The sequence below is a fragment of the Pseudorasbora parva genome, chromosome 15 (genome assembly GCF_024679245.1).
Source record: "Pseudorasbora parva isolate DD20220531a chromosome 15, ASM2467924v1, whole genome shotgun sequence".
Lineage (NCBI taxonomy): Eukaryota > Metazoa > Chordata > Actinopteri > Cypriniformes > Gobionidae > Pseudorasbora > Pseudorasbora parva.
In genome coordinates, this window is record NC_090186.1 from 6,976,412 (window position 1) to 6,992,096 (window position 15,685).

At 36.0% G+C, this 15,685-nt stretch overlaps 1 protein-coding gene across 6 annotated transcripts in view; it reads right to left on the reverse strand.

Annotated features, from left to right (window-relative positions):
* palld (palladin, cytoskeletal associated protein) overlaps nucleotides 1-15,685 on the reverse strand; it is a 105,454-nt gene that overhangs the window by 20,259 nt on the left and 69,510 nt on the right. Inside the window, exon 1 of one of the 6 annotated variants that reach the window (XM_067416914.1) lies at nucleotides 9,620-9,779. The exons of the other annotated variants lie outside the window; for them this stretch is intronic. The gene's annotated coding sequence lies outside the window, so the exon portion shown is untranslated. Of the gene's footprint in view, nucleotides 1-9,619; nucleotides 9,780-15,685 lie in introns of those variants that run through there. 6 annotated transcript variants of the gene reach the window in all.

Consider the following 15,685-nt stretch of genomic DNA (forward strand, 5'->3'; position numbering starts at 1 on the left):
AAAAGGATTGTTAGGAGTTACACCAAATATACACATTTGTCTGTCAGATAATAGGACTGACTACTGTACAATTGCACAACCTGACAAACATTACCGGAACTAACGTCAATACATCTTAAGATAATGTTTGCAGGGCCTAAACCTGGCTAAATATAACTGTGTACACAATCATAAAACGGACAGTTATGGTCCTGGAACACTCAATAGATCATTCCTGTCAAAATCCATGACATACTTTAGAAAAACAGACTTCAAACACTGGTTTACTGTGGAAGCTATGGAAACTTTTTCATCTCACAATTGCGTTATAAAGTTAGAATTGCATAACTCAGAAAAGTGAGAACTGAGATATGAACCCAAAATTCTAACTTTTTCTTAAAATTGTGACAGAATTCTGACTTTTTTTCCCCATGCAGTTGTGACTTTATCTCACACAATTCTGAGATAAAAAGTCAGAATTGTGAGATGCAAACTTGCAATTGCAAGAAAAGAAAAAAAATGTGGTGGAAACAAGCTTCTATATTTTACCATATAATTAATGGATCTGCTTAATGAATTATGAATTACATGTATTATGCAGTAACTTTTTTAATCAAAGAATCACAGTAGCTTTTTCTTATGGAAGCTTGTTCACGCCACAAAATAAAACATTTTAAAAAGATAACTGCGGCTTTTTATCTCACTATTGTGAGGTTAAATCTTGCAATTATTACTTTTTTTCCTCAGAATTGCCAGATAAACGCGCAGTTGTGAGTTATATAGTCAGAATTGTGAGATATAAACTTGCAATTTAGATTTTTTTTTCTCCTCAGAATTGCAAGACAGAGTCCGAATTGCTAAATATATTCAGATTTGTGCGTTATAAAGTCAGAATTGTGAGATGAAAACTCGCAATTACTTTTTTAAATGTTTTATTCTGTGGCGGAAACAAGCTTCCATAGTTTGTAGATAGTCATTAGCTGGTTGAAGATGGTTTGATAGCTGGCTTGTAAGAAACCAGCTATCTAAACACAGTTAATAGCTTAACTTAGTACTGCAACGATTATTCTAATGATGTTGCACTTCATAGGTTCACTTCTTTACTGATTCATTAGAGATGGAAAGCCACACACAGAGTTCAGCGAGTGATGTCACAAAAGGCCCTGTCAGGGTCCGGGTCTCATTCTCACAGAATAGATAGCCCATCACACGGGTGGAAATTAAGTCCATAGCCTGCAGAAGGCTGTGTAGCATGCTTTACTATAAAGCAAAGCAAGGCTTCATGCCTGGATGTTGCGTGGTTATGCATGTATTTGTGCTCAGTTTTTGTGAAGGAAACTAAAGCCCACTGAAAAGCGAGAGATATGCTATCTTGGGTAAAGTTTCAACTATACTGTCAACAGCATGTTAACAGTGAGAAAGGAAGAAATAGGAGATCTCAGCGCTATGTTGTACTAATATGGGTCTGGGTTAATGATTAAGCATTATACAGTGCCTTGTGAAAGTATTTGTGGCCGAATTTGTGGCTGTATCTGTCAAATGGCATGGTCAAATGGCATGGCACATACACAAAAACACTGGAGTGGCATCCACACTGTCCTTTTCTCTGCGAAACATCAGATATTTGCTGCCTACAGCCTACAGTTTTCTCCATCTAAATTCTTGTGTACTTGAAAGACATGTTTTGTTCAAAGCACAATTTGTCTCTCTTCTTTTACAGAAGAAGCCCCCCCACTTTTTTGGCAACTCCTAGACACTTTTTGTGAGCCTAAGCAAATGGATAACCTTAAACGAACTGATAACCAAGTCCAGATACTTTTGATTGAAATTGTATCATTGGTCTCCTACAGGCACATTCATAGCGGCATTCAATGTTTTCAGAATCGCAAAATGTGTCATTTCAATGTGTGTGTTTGTGTGCATTTCACAAGGGGATCTGTGTGGTAGGCCAGCCACACTCCAAGCCCCATTTAACCTAATTATTTCCAGATGTTGACTAATGAGTCACTGTGTTTTCCCTCCTTCTATTCATTTTTTGTAATGGAGGTGGAAGCCCTCCCTCAATCCAACTGATAAATTCTCAGAGTTTGTGTTGGTAATACTTCGCCAAGCTTTAACCGAAAACCTAGAGTGCACGTTCATCAAATAAAAGGATTCATTGAAGAAAATAATAGATTAGCTGAATGATGAAACTTTGTTTTGGCTGCACAAACAGTGATTTGAGCCACATCAAAGGCATAAATGAACACCTAAAAAAAAATATTTTTTCCCCTTGTCCTCTTTTTCCCAGTCTGTATGTTCGAGTATCCGTCAAAAGAGCACTTTTACAGGAATACTTTGGCAGCTGGTGAAAGGCTCTTGGACTCAACTGCCTGTGCTGCTTTGCTTTCATTCCTTTTTTGGCTCTGTTATGAGTCCAAATCACCAGCGGCTAGACTCTCACTTCTCTTCTTTCTGTCTTTGGGTCATGCTTTCCCTCCTTCCCTTTCTTTCAATCCCTTCACACTTTGCCAAATTCCATCCCCATGTCTCCCACCTTATTATTCTCTAATTTTTTACATCAGAAAGAACAAAAAAAGGTTTAAAAACTAATGAAAGCTCAAGAAAATGTTCAAATCTAATCTTGTCCTTTTCTCCATCCTTCTGCATTTCTTCTCTCCTCCACCTCCTCCCCTGAGTGAAAGCTGCTGGTTAACAGTCGGTGAAGGTCTGGCATTACAAGCCCCTCCAGAAATACCGCTCTGACTCTTAATATCCAACTTAATAGTTTCCAGCAGGCAAGGAATATCATAATGTTTAATCACAGGCAGCCATTTTCTAAAAATAGCTCTTGCAGGTTTCTCCACTTATTTTTTCCTTTTGCATTTCTGGAATTCCTCGCAAGTAAACCTGAGTTGACGGAGAGAGGTCACCCGGTACTGACATAATCAGTTCGCCTTAAAAGGCTCTGAGTCTGCAAATAGAAAATTCTAAGGTATGTTCTTGTTTAAAATCATGTTCATTCATCAAAAAAAAAAAAAAAAATTAAGGGATGAGTACAAAATTAAACAGCAAAAAGTTCACAATGGTCCGACATTTGAACTTTCATTCAAATCAAAAACTCTCAATGTTTTAGTGCCAGATCTCTGATTAAATTATCTGAACACATCATGCTCCTTAAGTAGCTAATACTTTAGTTTGACTTGGACAGCTACTTTACAGTTTCAAAGTAGCTTCTCCGACATTATAAATAAATCATGCCAGAGCCAGACAAGACATTTTCTTCAAAAATTATTTTTTTTACAATAGAAGGGAAAGGAATGGGATTAGCATCGGACCAAACTCAAGTGGAAATATAATATACAATATATACATTAATAGACTTTTTGTTTTGTAGTATTTATTTTAAAGTTTAATGGTGGTCTTTCATTCAATCCGAACCCCTCAGTGCTTTAGTGCCAGATCTCTGATCAGATGCAGCTCATAAGTAGCTATAAAGTAGTTAACTACACTACTAATAAAATGTTGCTAAACTAACACTTTCGTAAGCTAGTGTACAGGTACAAAGTTGGTTCTCCAACATTATAATAAAATCATGACAGATTTTTGCTTCTTTTTTTAACAATGGAAGGGATGCACGGCTCCAACCACGTGTGTTTTTGAACCTATAGCACTGCTGGACTCAGTCAGTTGTGTCCTGGTTTGAGTGATTTAAAGATGCTAATGGATGCATATGGAGCAGTGTCCACATGCTTATAGCAGCACACAGCACATCTTATATTATAACAGCCTTATGGCAAAGGTTACATGAAGCAACCCAATCAATTTTCTGCCATATTACAAGGTATGTTACTAGTGGAGATGAAGCAGACCCCTCAGTACACAAAACACTCTTTCATATTCCTGCATTTACACACATTACTGTCTAATTTAGCTACATGTCTATAAAACACACTTACACAAAAGGCAGCTCCTACTGTTTTATGGGAACTCCAGAGAAGCTCTTGACCTTGCATAAAAACCACACACACAATCGTCAAAGTCGTCCGTTTTTAATCAAAGAAAACTGTTCAGAGAAAAATGTCTAAAAGTAGAATTAGTAAAAAGGTAGTACAAATCTAAAAGTTAAAAAAGTAATCTTTTTTACTATTATTTGCAATTAATAAAAACTAAAACAAGCAAATAAATATGCAGCATATGGCTTTTTAAAATTATAGACACTAAATAAATGTGAATTAGTTGGAATAACAGATGTTAGATCAACAAAACCCCTTAAATGTCCCAAATCTATGAGTTGTCAACAAGTTAACTGTTTAGATATGCTGACTATCAAGCCTTTTCTTTTCTTCAGAATCCACTTCATAAAAGTCATAAACGTCTTATCTTATGAAGCCTGTTGCATTTGATCTGAAAATATGCTGGCAAGACAGGAGTCTTTCCTTCTCTCCTCCACACCATAATGTAGAAACCAGAGCAGACAATGTTCACGCTGCATTACACATTACAATGTGTTGTACCATTAAAACACAATCGTCACATGAAGGTCAGACATATGCTCATTAGCTTTGAAGTGGCATTTATGCCCCTATAAAGCAGTGAAAATTACCACATAAAGTGAATGTGCCCTTCGTGAAATAATGGCAAGATATGGGTCAGTGCGAATTGTGGTTTAATTATTCCACCAAGCAGCTTCTATTCAGACTTTTAATGTCACTGCATCAGACAAGGGCCGGTGTTAGCCTTACTAAACATAATGAGGTCAGTCTCTTCTCCTCTCCTCTATATTTCAAGTCTACTCCTCAAAACATGACTATTACAAGTTGAGAATACATCCTGTAAACAAATTTCCGGGTGTATATGTTCACCGAAAGTCTGTTAAATATGTTTTGAGGACTAATACAAGAGCATTTTTTATGATAATAGTGTGCGTGGTGTGCGTCTCTTGCAGTCAGGTTGAGCATCTTTGATTTGGATGTGCGTGGGAGTGGGCTTTCTACTGTTTTGGACCAGCTGCTATCACAGGAAGAAGCTTCAAGAGGACAGGAAGTTGTTGAGTTTAAATATTTGCCCATTAGAGGACTCTCATTGTTTACAGAGCATGTCCTGCACAGTGCACGTCGGTGCGAGCCTGTGTCTGTGCACAAGACATGCAATGAGAAAATAATGACTAAAGACTAATACTGAGAAAAACAAGTTTATAATCTCCTAAATGATCCCACATGTTGTATTGCATAAAAATTGTATTAGGCTACAGAAGAGGTTTTCCCTGTCAATTTAGAATTATTTATCTTCTTAAAACCGCTGACTACAACACCATGGTAACATTGATGATGTGCTCAAGCTGAAATGTGTATACTATACCCAACAGTGTATTCAAACTGAGATTAAGGAGCATGTGGGAAGATACTGAAAAAAACGAATGTGTGTGGACACACACACACCTTATTTCAGCTATAACCTCACCCGTCCTGTCATCATCCTCGCATCATCATGCCTCTGGACAACCGTCTAACTTAAGTCCTAGTTAACTAACGGATTCAGTGCTGCTGAAATATGATTGATTCCATGTCAGTGTCTAAAGAAATGGTACGAAACTTGGTAAAGGTTTTGGCACTTGCTGTGTGAACACGTGCACGTTCACACACATGTGCATGCACACAAAATCACAGATACAATTAAAAACGTTAAATGGTTATGATTTTTTTTTTTTCCATACGTATATTGTTTGGGGTCAAAAATGGCCGCATAGGAAATGAGACGAATTTCATCTATTTGAAATGTATATATAATATAATATAATATAATATAATATAATATAATATAATATAATATAATATAATATAATATAATATAATATAATATAATATAATATAATATATGACTGGCACACGATCAAAAATTATATCTAACAAATTAATATTTATTATTAATAATATCATTATTTATATCTAACTATCATTATTTATATCATTATATAAAATATCATTATTTTAAATGAAAAAGTATCACGTTTTTCACAAAAATATTAAACAACGGTTTTCAACATCACAAATAACACCATATATGCCATCCTGGGGTTTGTTAGCTAGTGTTAATTATGTTCAACAACATTGGCTAAAGCATCATGTTTGCATGGTGTGTTCCTGGCTTAACAAATAAACCTCTTTGAAAAGTTGCATCTCTGAATACAGCAACAAAAAGCACAGCTTTTTTTTAAATTGTTGAAGAAATTACTTGACTTCAGATCTTGTTGACTATGATAGTTGTGCAGTAAAAGTTTGTTGTCTGTTTATTTGTTATCCGTCAATGCATTATACCCAACCTCTCAATCTTTAAAAGCACTTTTGTGCACATTAAGATCTGAATTATAACCACACCCAAAGTCTGTCAGATCATGTACACTGACTTCAGCTTTCTTTTATAGTTCCACTTCACCATGATCCAAATACACCCCACAGTCACGCTAACCATTGAAACGGCAACAGATCTACACACCAGCCCTGCAATACTCCAGAGTTTAAAGGTCTTAAATTGCATCAAGACTCGTGTGTCAGGAAGGAAAAGCATCTCATCATGTTGCGGTATATCGGACTAGTGTCTCTCTCTCGCTCTCTGTGGATGCTCTTACACACTCACACCCTTCGAAACTCACGGAGTAGAAGACCGCATCTGATCGTGCCATTATATCTGAGCGTAATAGCAGTGCTGTCACTCACACAACTAAACTGGACACTCGTTCTCTCACCACTAATGTGCATAAAAAAATCACCAGATTCTTGCCATGTCACCATGAACAAAACTTCCAGAAATGTCCAACAGCAATTTTGGCTCTTTTCTAGAGGTCAACAGAGTGCATAAAGAGGCCTGTATATGCGTACGCACACACAGACGGTCTAGAAGTGCAAGTTTTCAAGCCCTTTCTCAGATTACATGTGTATTAGTAGAGTGTGTTCCAGCTTTAGGAGCAGTTTGACCCAGATCTGATCTCACAGTGCGGCTCCCACCCAAGCCAAGCGGCTCTACATGGACTGCACTCCCTACCAGAGTCCTAGAGGAAATGTCCAACTTTCCATAAAGACGTCAGGCCAAAATAAAAAAAGGCTCTCTCTCTTCTACAGCTCCCACATTCTCACTTTCATGCTTTCTTTTTCCTCGCTCTCTCTTTTTCTATTCTCTATTTTAACCATCTTGCATTCTCTAAGTCTCTCGCTCTCTCCTTTTGTCTGTTTCGTCTGCTCTCCATCCTTTTTACTTTTTTTCCTTTCAGTGACCTGAAAAAAAACAAAACTGGAAAGCACTTTCTCCAACTGGCAAGCTCTAATCTGATTGGTTGACTTTATGCAGTCAGGGTTTTTTTTTTCTCCCTGAAAACAAAGTCATCTTTACAAGGTATTGAGTTGACACAATGAACACTTCTGAGGAAATAATCTTTGGATTTGCCAGTTTGCAAGGTTACTAATTTAATGACTAAAAGTAGTTCCTTAAGGTTCACTCATAATATTAATAAAGTTCTTGCATATCCTTCTGAGGTCTGTAGGTACAGTCGCAAACAAACTGCTTAAACAAGACTTTCTTTAAATGTGCAGTGTGTAGTATTATGAGGATCTATTGACAGAAATGCAAATGTTTTCAGTGGTGTATAAAGACCTTACATAATGAACCGTTATGTTTTTATTACCAGAGATTGAGCCATATCTATCTTCATACACCGCGGGTATCACGTGCATAGACGAACAATAACACAGAATTATGCCAAAATGTCCATTTTTTCTAGTGCTCTCATAAGTGCAGTCTTAAATTGAGTTAAATAAGGTCTTAAATGAACATAAAGAGTTTGAGAACATAAGAAGTGTTTAACAGCGTCAGATCCATATCATGCTCGGCAGCGGCAGATTTTAAAGTGACAGCAGCCTAATCAACCAGTCGCTGCAATTCTGTCATTAATAATAATCAAAGAACAGAGGAAACAGAGAACATTGTAGCTTTAATAAGGATTAATGATTTTTAAGTTTGATCATTTTTTATGTAATTTCTGTATACATCTGACAGGTATGAAGGTCACAGGTAAATATGACATTTATGAAGATTTTTTTTTAAATTAAAAGCAATTTTTATAAGCCTAACAAATTATTAAATTCATAGCTTTCAATTATACTGTAACATCTATCATTAATGTTTAAAAAAGAAAGTTTAATTTTTATCGAGACATCAGTGTCAGTATTAGTATCAGTGTTAGTATTAGTATCATTAATTTAGAGAGTAACTGTGAAATTACAACAAAAAAAAATAATTTAAAAACTTGTTTTTATTCGTTCATGACTACAGAAAAAAAACTGCAATTAATTAGGCAATTTTTTTTAACCGATTGATAGCACCAATACACACATACATAAAGAAAAACCTTTAGCTATAGCAAAAACAGTAACGATATATTGTGAATCCTGTTCTTATTAATCTTGGAGAGGCAGAAATTCCCGTTTAGTTGTTGTTTGGAGGACTACTGTAGACCTTTGGTCACAGCAGTTGCAGTAAAAGTTAAAGCACTTCATTTTCAGACCCATTCACTGTTGTTTCGTTCTCTTTCACTCTATTTATCTATAGTCAAAAAGTCTTGACCTACTCAGTCCATTATTCCCTTTTGCTTTCACCATCTCTCTCTCAGACCCTCCCCCATCTGTTTGCCTCTATAATTGCATGCACAGCACATAAAACAGAACCAGACTGTTTTCTTTTCACATAGAATGTCTCATTGCATCCCTCTCTCTCCCTCTCTCTATATATCACAAAGTAGGTATATGCCTGGATTGTAGGAATGTGAGCTGAAGACATTCCTCTCCGGATTGGCTGAAAAGACATCACCCATCACCATCAAATGGGATTACCAGCAGGGAAAAGGGAAAGTAGTCAGAGAGAGAGAGAGAGAGAGAGAGAGCGAGAGTAGAGGGGTACGAGGCGAGCAGAAGAGAAATAAGCCCTAAACAAGGCAAACTGAGCGACAAAGAGAAATGGAGTCCAAACCATTCTCTGCTGGCAATAAATCGGCCTTTATGAACCACTACTCCTGCCATGAGAAGTGCCAACCCATACACACATTAAAGGGCTAAACTGTTCAAACTTGGAACACAAGAGCCAAAGACAAAGCCACCGACATAACATCTTTTCCAGATATTTTGGAGGCTTTGAGTTCGAATAGCCTACTTTCGTTGCCAAAGCCTTGTGCGAAATTAATGGGTAACATCATTTTTACAGAGCATAGAATTCCTGAATTCTCTTAATTTATTCTATTCTATATCTCACTTTACTCTCAGATATATCTACTTGTTTTATTCTCATATGTATCCACATCACATCAGTGCTCTCTGTTTGCATCTCCCTCTTTATTCTTTTTTTCTGTAGAACTTTGATTCATCCCTGTCTTTTCCCAACTTCCTCAAAAAAACTAAACAAAAAAATTCTACATAAAACTAAATTACACAATAAAGACACATGAAAAATACAACTTGTAAGTGAATATAAAGTGTTAATTGGTTACATATAAACATGTTCTCACATATATCAGATTTGCATCAATGGACAGAAATAAGTAACTTATTTTTAAAATGACCTCCATTCATCCAAAGTTACTCAAAAGAAGGAGAAGAAAAAAAGGAAAAGATTGTACCTTGTTGTTTTCACCTGGTTAAAGTTATTCCCGTTGCATGTAGACTATTCCTTACAGGTGTGTGTGTGAGTGTGTATGAGGACTGCGGCGCTCAGTCAGCTGCTCTTGTCTTTATACTAGAACGCGCAGACACGCGCTGAGTGACGCTGCGTCTGGCTGGCTCTGCTCTGACTCACCGACGGCAGCCTGCGTGCTTGTCTGACACAATAAGAGTCCAGAATCAAAGCTTCCAGAATACAAGTCCCCATGCTCAACTTTATTTAAATATAATAATGTAGGCTAATATAATTTGTTTTATTATGTATATTTATTTATTTTTTAAAATACATCTGCTACAAATAAAGATATCTAAACATCTAACTTCTCCTTAAAGCAAGCTTTGCTTTTTTTGTTAAAGAAAACATTATACCATGCTCAACTTTATTTAAATACAATACTGTAGGCTATATGATATATATTTTTATGCGTATATATAATTGATTATTTTTATTAATTTATTATTTAAGCTAAGGCATGTTTAACAGTTATAACTTTGATAAAATATTTCTATAGGCCTATTAAAATATTTCCACATCCATCTGCTACAAAATACAGTTATTTAAACATCTTACTTATCTGTAAAGCTTTTATTGTTTTGTTGAAAAAAAAAAGGCATGTCTGATAACCATTATTTCTGTGTTGCGTCTTATTTTAACTTTTGTTTTTCATCACGTGCATATGGATGTATTTCTGATGACGAATTAATCTTTGATTCTTATGTAAATATAGTTTATAGGACATTTTGTGAGCTATGTGACCTTAGCTCGTGGGACTACGGATGGAAATTAGCCCTAGGCTACAATCCGGCATGTTTACATGCATGTATTCCATGTTGTGTTCATTAACATGCACTGTCCCAATCAATCAAATAAATAAATAAATAAATAAATAAATAAATGAATGAATGAATACATAAATAAATAAATAAATAAATAAATAAATAAATAAATGTTATTCAAAAAGTGCAAACAATTTGTAAAAAAAAAAAAAAAAAAAAAATAGGAAACAAAATGTAAAATTACTTACATATTGCAGATGCTACTTAAAGTGAATGTGCTTTTCTGCCATTTATCATTCAATAACAAGACACTTATCTCATGTTGGCAAATCAAATCATAAACTAGTCAAGAAATGTAATTTTTCACGTTCTGTAAATCATTTATATTTTTATAGATTTATATATAGAAAAAAAAAACTAAAATAGAAACTATTCTTTGTCATAACGTGGACCATTATAATAAAATAAATCCAGAATGTTTAAAATAAAACATCCAAAGTGAAATTGAAGCCACTTACATCACTCCTAATCCATGCCTTGTGTTACTCCTCCGCTGTTTAAGCCTTCAAATCCAAACCTCAGATAACTTCTCGCTCTTGTAAATGATATGAGTTTGTTTGAAAACATCCTCTAAACCATGTAAACTGAACACGCACACAATGGGCAGACAGAAATTAACTATTTCATCATTTCACAGTTTATTTTGTTGTACACTTCAAATTAAACAAGTATAAGAACCAAAACACTGTCTAAACCTTATAATTACTTTTGATGGACTTTTCCCATCTTTCAGTCTCGGTTTGAATTTCAAGAGATTGTTTTAATCCCAGATTGTTTACTCAGATAAATCTGTATATCTTGCGCTGTAGACGCAGATTACTGACGAATCTTGGATCATTTCTACATCTGCAGTAGATAAAATGTTCTGGAACATTTTCCAGCCTCTTTATCCCCCGTGCAGTTCACTTTCTGTACTTGACAATTGTGTTCTGCTGTTTTATTTGACTATGTGTGTGAATGCATTGTGACATATTTTAGACTAATGGGAGTATGCAGTTATCATTTCTGTGCGGGTGAGTAATGTCTATTTTCAGAAGTGTTCTGTGTTCCTCTTGTGTGTTCCTTAGGGTGCAGATGAGTCGCTCCTTTAGCGCTGATGCTAATCCTCAGGAGTGACTCATAACATCCAGTAAAGAGCTAGGTGATATCTGCTGGTGTCAACCTTTACAATAGCCATCAAGCACGTAAAGTAAATAATCTATATCTGTCTTTTTACACTTAAACCCTACTCAGGGCCGTTCACAATTCCTGTCACAATTTTTAAACTGATAAAATATTTCTAAATAACACCGTCCACAAACAATGTAATTCCCAGAACGCCTGAGACTCTGAGAAAGAATGTGTCATAGTGTTTGAGAGAGAAACACACACTATATGTCTCATATGCCAGACATCTTTCTCTTGAACAGACCATCAGGGTTCTAACTTTCTATCTTGTCAACAAACAAAGACAAAAGAAGATATTTCTATCTATACACTTTCATTGAATGGACTAAAACAGATTGTTTTTTCAAAATGTACCCAAAGTTTTCTTCTTTTGTGTTCTTTAGAAGAATCTAAAGATTTAAATTTTTGGGTGAACTGTCCCTTTAAATTCTGTTTTATATCAAACTATTCATTTATGAATATGATCATTTTATCTATAAATGTAAACTACCGCTCTGTACTTCCAAACATGTACTGAGACTTCAACTAGTTTCTCTTCTAAATCACTGTTGTGTCTTTCTTTCACTTTTTCTCTGCAGTCATCCAGTAACATTTTTTTTTTTTTTATTGAGATGGCCTGTTCTGGACTCTCTCTTCCATATTTGGAAAGCCGCTCTATTCCCAGTGGATCACTTTACCACGGCTAGCCAATGCAGTGCTGAGCCTCCGATCCCCCAGCCAATCCCGCATCCCCCCATCTCCTTATTAGGACAGCACATCGTCAATAGTGTTCGCCTTCACTCTGGCCTTCTTGGCCACACTGTGCTAAAGTAAACGGGTGGAATTTGTCAAAAACAAAGCTAATGTTTTTACTCTGTAAGTTATCTGTGATAACTCTGTTAGTCTTTTTCATGCTGTAGTTATTAAAACGTCAGCAATACCATTCAGGCCAGAAATGATCACTTATTCAGCAAGGATGCATTAAAGGGGTCATGAACTTTGTTTTATAATGCTTCCTGGGGTGCACTTATAATGTTAGTATGATTTTTACATCAAAATGTTCATGATTTAGAAATAAAAGGCTTTTTCCCTAACCTGATTTTAGTCTCTGATTTGAACACTCCGTTTTAAAGGAGAGCTGTGAGACTTCAGTGTAAACGCCCACTGCTGTGATTGGCTGACACCTTTGCATATGAAATAGCTAATTATATTACATCTCGAACTCTCTCAAAAACTTTTTGCATGTTTATACTATTACAGCTCTCAAGGATAACTAATCATGCAGTGATCTTTAATACAGTTTAAAATAATTTATAAAGGACTAGTTATGAAAAAATATAACAAATGATGATGGCAATGATGACTGATGGTAGTGGTAATGGAAATGATAATGGTAATAATAATAATAATAATAAAAATGAAAAATATAATAATAACGATGTATGTTCTTCCAAACATACATTGAGAATATCTTATATTTGATGTATTAAATTAATGTCAATTAGTGCTGCTTGTGTGGAGTTAAGGGTAGGCATAATAAGCTTTAGCTTCAGCCTACACCTTTGGTCAATAAGAGTGTAAACTTTATTTTATTTTTTATTTAGTTTAAAAAAAAAATGTTTTTATTTTATGGTTATGTATGTGTGCATGCATATACAGTATTGTATGTATGTACCCATATGACTAGTGCTATTTTGTGTAAAATGATTGCAACTGGAATTTTGATTGTTGACCAAAAAGAACTAATAATAATAATAAAAAATAAATAAAAAATCTCGTCATTGCAACTCGATTTCGGCCAAAGTTGCAGTGATAGTAGTAGGCATTGATTTTCTTCTGCAGAGGTTGTCTATCTGGGCTTAGTTACAATATAAGCTGCTTTTGGGTTTTCAGTTCTGAGACTTACAGGATATTCGTGTAGTATGATGACCTCTTATATGTTAAAAGTTCAAAGAAAATGTGATTTCTCAGTTCATGACCACTTTCAATTGATCAAAAGTTAAAGTAAAGACATTTTAATTTTCTATTCTTTAAAGAATCCTAAAAAAAAAAGTGTCATTGCTTCCATACAATATTAAGCACATAGCTAATTTCAGCATTGATACTAATAAGGCATGATTTTTGAGAACCAAATCAGAATATTACAATGATTTCTGAAAGATCATGACACGGCTGGAGTAATGGCTGCTGAAAACTCAAAATAGATATTTTTTATGTAAAATTGATTTTAAGGTAACAACCTTTCATAACATTACCATTATATATATATATATATATGCAGCCTTGGTGAGCATAAACAATCTTACTGACCAAACATTTCAACAGAAATTTCAGACTACTTACCAATTTTAGCTACCCTGCCAATTATCTACAGAATTTTTATGAGCCTCGGTTGTGTTGTATATAAATAAACACAAAATGTCACAGTCCACAGTGGAAACTCTGGGTTAATGTCCAAAAACGAGGCTCGCAAGTCCAAGAAAAACCTATTTGCGCTATTTATCAGCAGAGGTGCAAGAATGATAGGAAATAAACCATTTTTGTAGTGTTTAAACTGAATTTTCCAGTAGAAGGGCTCTCCATATGCTTGTTTTCTTTTGGATGTGCTTCTAAACCACACGCAACGCCTGTGCAAGAAAATTATTGTTAATACACCATTTGGGTCTTTACGAGCAACACCTCATAAACAAACCAGCTTTGAGAAACAGCGCTGAGTCACACGACAGAAATGCAAACGGCTGACCAGCGCGCAACGGATTTAACCACAATGCCGGGCATAACGGCGTGGTTTAAACACTACACCCGTACACCATCACCCCAGTGCTAACGCTTTATCTGTGTTCACTACCATGTCTATTTGAACTGAAAAATTGACCAGAGCTGTGTTTCTCAAAAGCATTGTAAGCTAGACAGTAGAACCATTGGCACTCACGATGCCTTTGAGAAACGCAGCCCAGAGAACCTGACTGCAACGGGGAGACGAAATACATACATGGGATATGAATATTACACCTCCTTCATTGGAACTAAATTGGTCAGAATATAACTGACACACTACCGCGATAACCACATCAGCACTGTAAACTCAAGCACAACATCTGAAACTAAAAACCCCATGAGTTTGAGAGAAAGCTAGTGTGGTTGTGGTCAAGAATAAGAGAGCGCAATGAAATGTGACCGGATTGTTCGAGACCAACCCTTAGTTTGCTGAAGTTGTCTCTGGTGTCCATGACAACAACCCCACTGTGGCTCACAGAGGTTTGTGGCAGGCGGTGCGGTATGGCAGCAATGCAGTCGGCACGGATATATTAATACACAGCACTTCAGCGAGGATTAAAGACTTCCTTTCTCATCTGTTATCCTTTCTGTCTCGCTCTTTATCTCTGTCTCTCTTTTTCTCATTTACTTTTGCCACCACGGCGATCCACCAATCCAGAATAAACACAAAATCCTGAATCTTACGTTGAGTAATCGTTTAAATATAAACACATAATGAGTAAGGAGGTAAATTATTGCATCAATCACTTCAAAGAGACTTCTTGTGTGTGTGTGTGTGTGTGTGTGTGTGTGTGTGTGTGTGTGTGTGTGTGTGTGTGTGTGTGTGTGTGTGTGTGTGTGTGTGTGTGTGTGTGTGTGTCTGTCCGTCTCAAACGTGTGTGTGTGTGTGTGTGTGTGTGTGTGTGTGTGTGTGTGTGTGTCTCAGACATGTGATGAATCGGTGCGGATTCCTGGCTCCTCGGGTCATGATCCGACTCTCACCCCTGAACCAGTGGTGCATTTATACATCGCTCTGATACTTTTGGCTCAGGAAGTGATGGATTTTTGTCTGACTTTCTGTCTCTGGTGTGGCTCTGGGAGGATACAACACCTTTTAGGTCCTGAAAGATTGTTAAAGGGTCTGCTGTTCCCCTCAGCTCTGTGAACACACCCTTCATACGCCCTTCTGTGCGTCACTAAAACACCGAGATAGACAAAATATGGATTCACTGTCACAGATTTTTGATCCTAAATCTCATAAGATTAATATGAAAGAATAATATCTT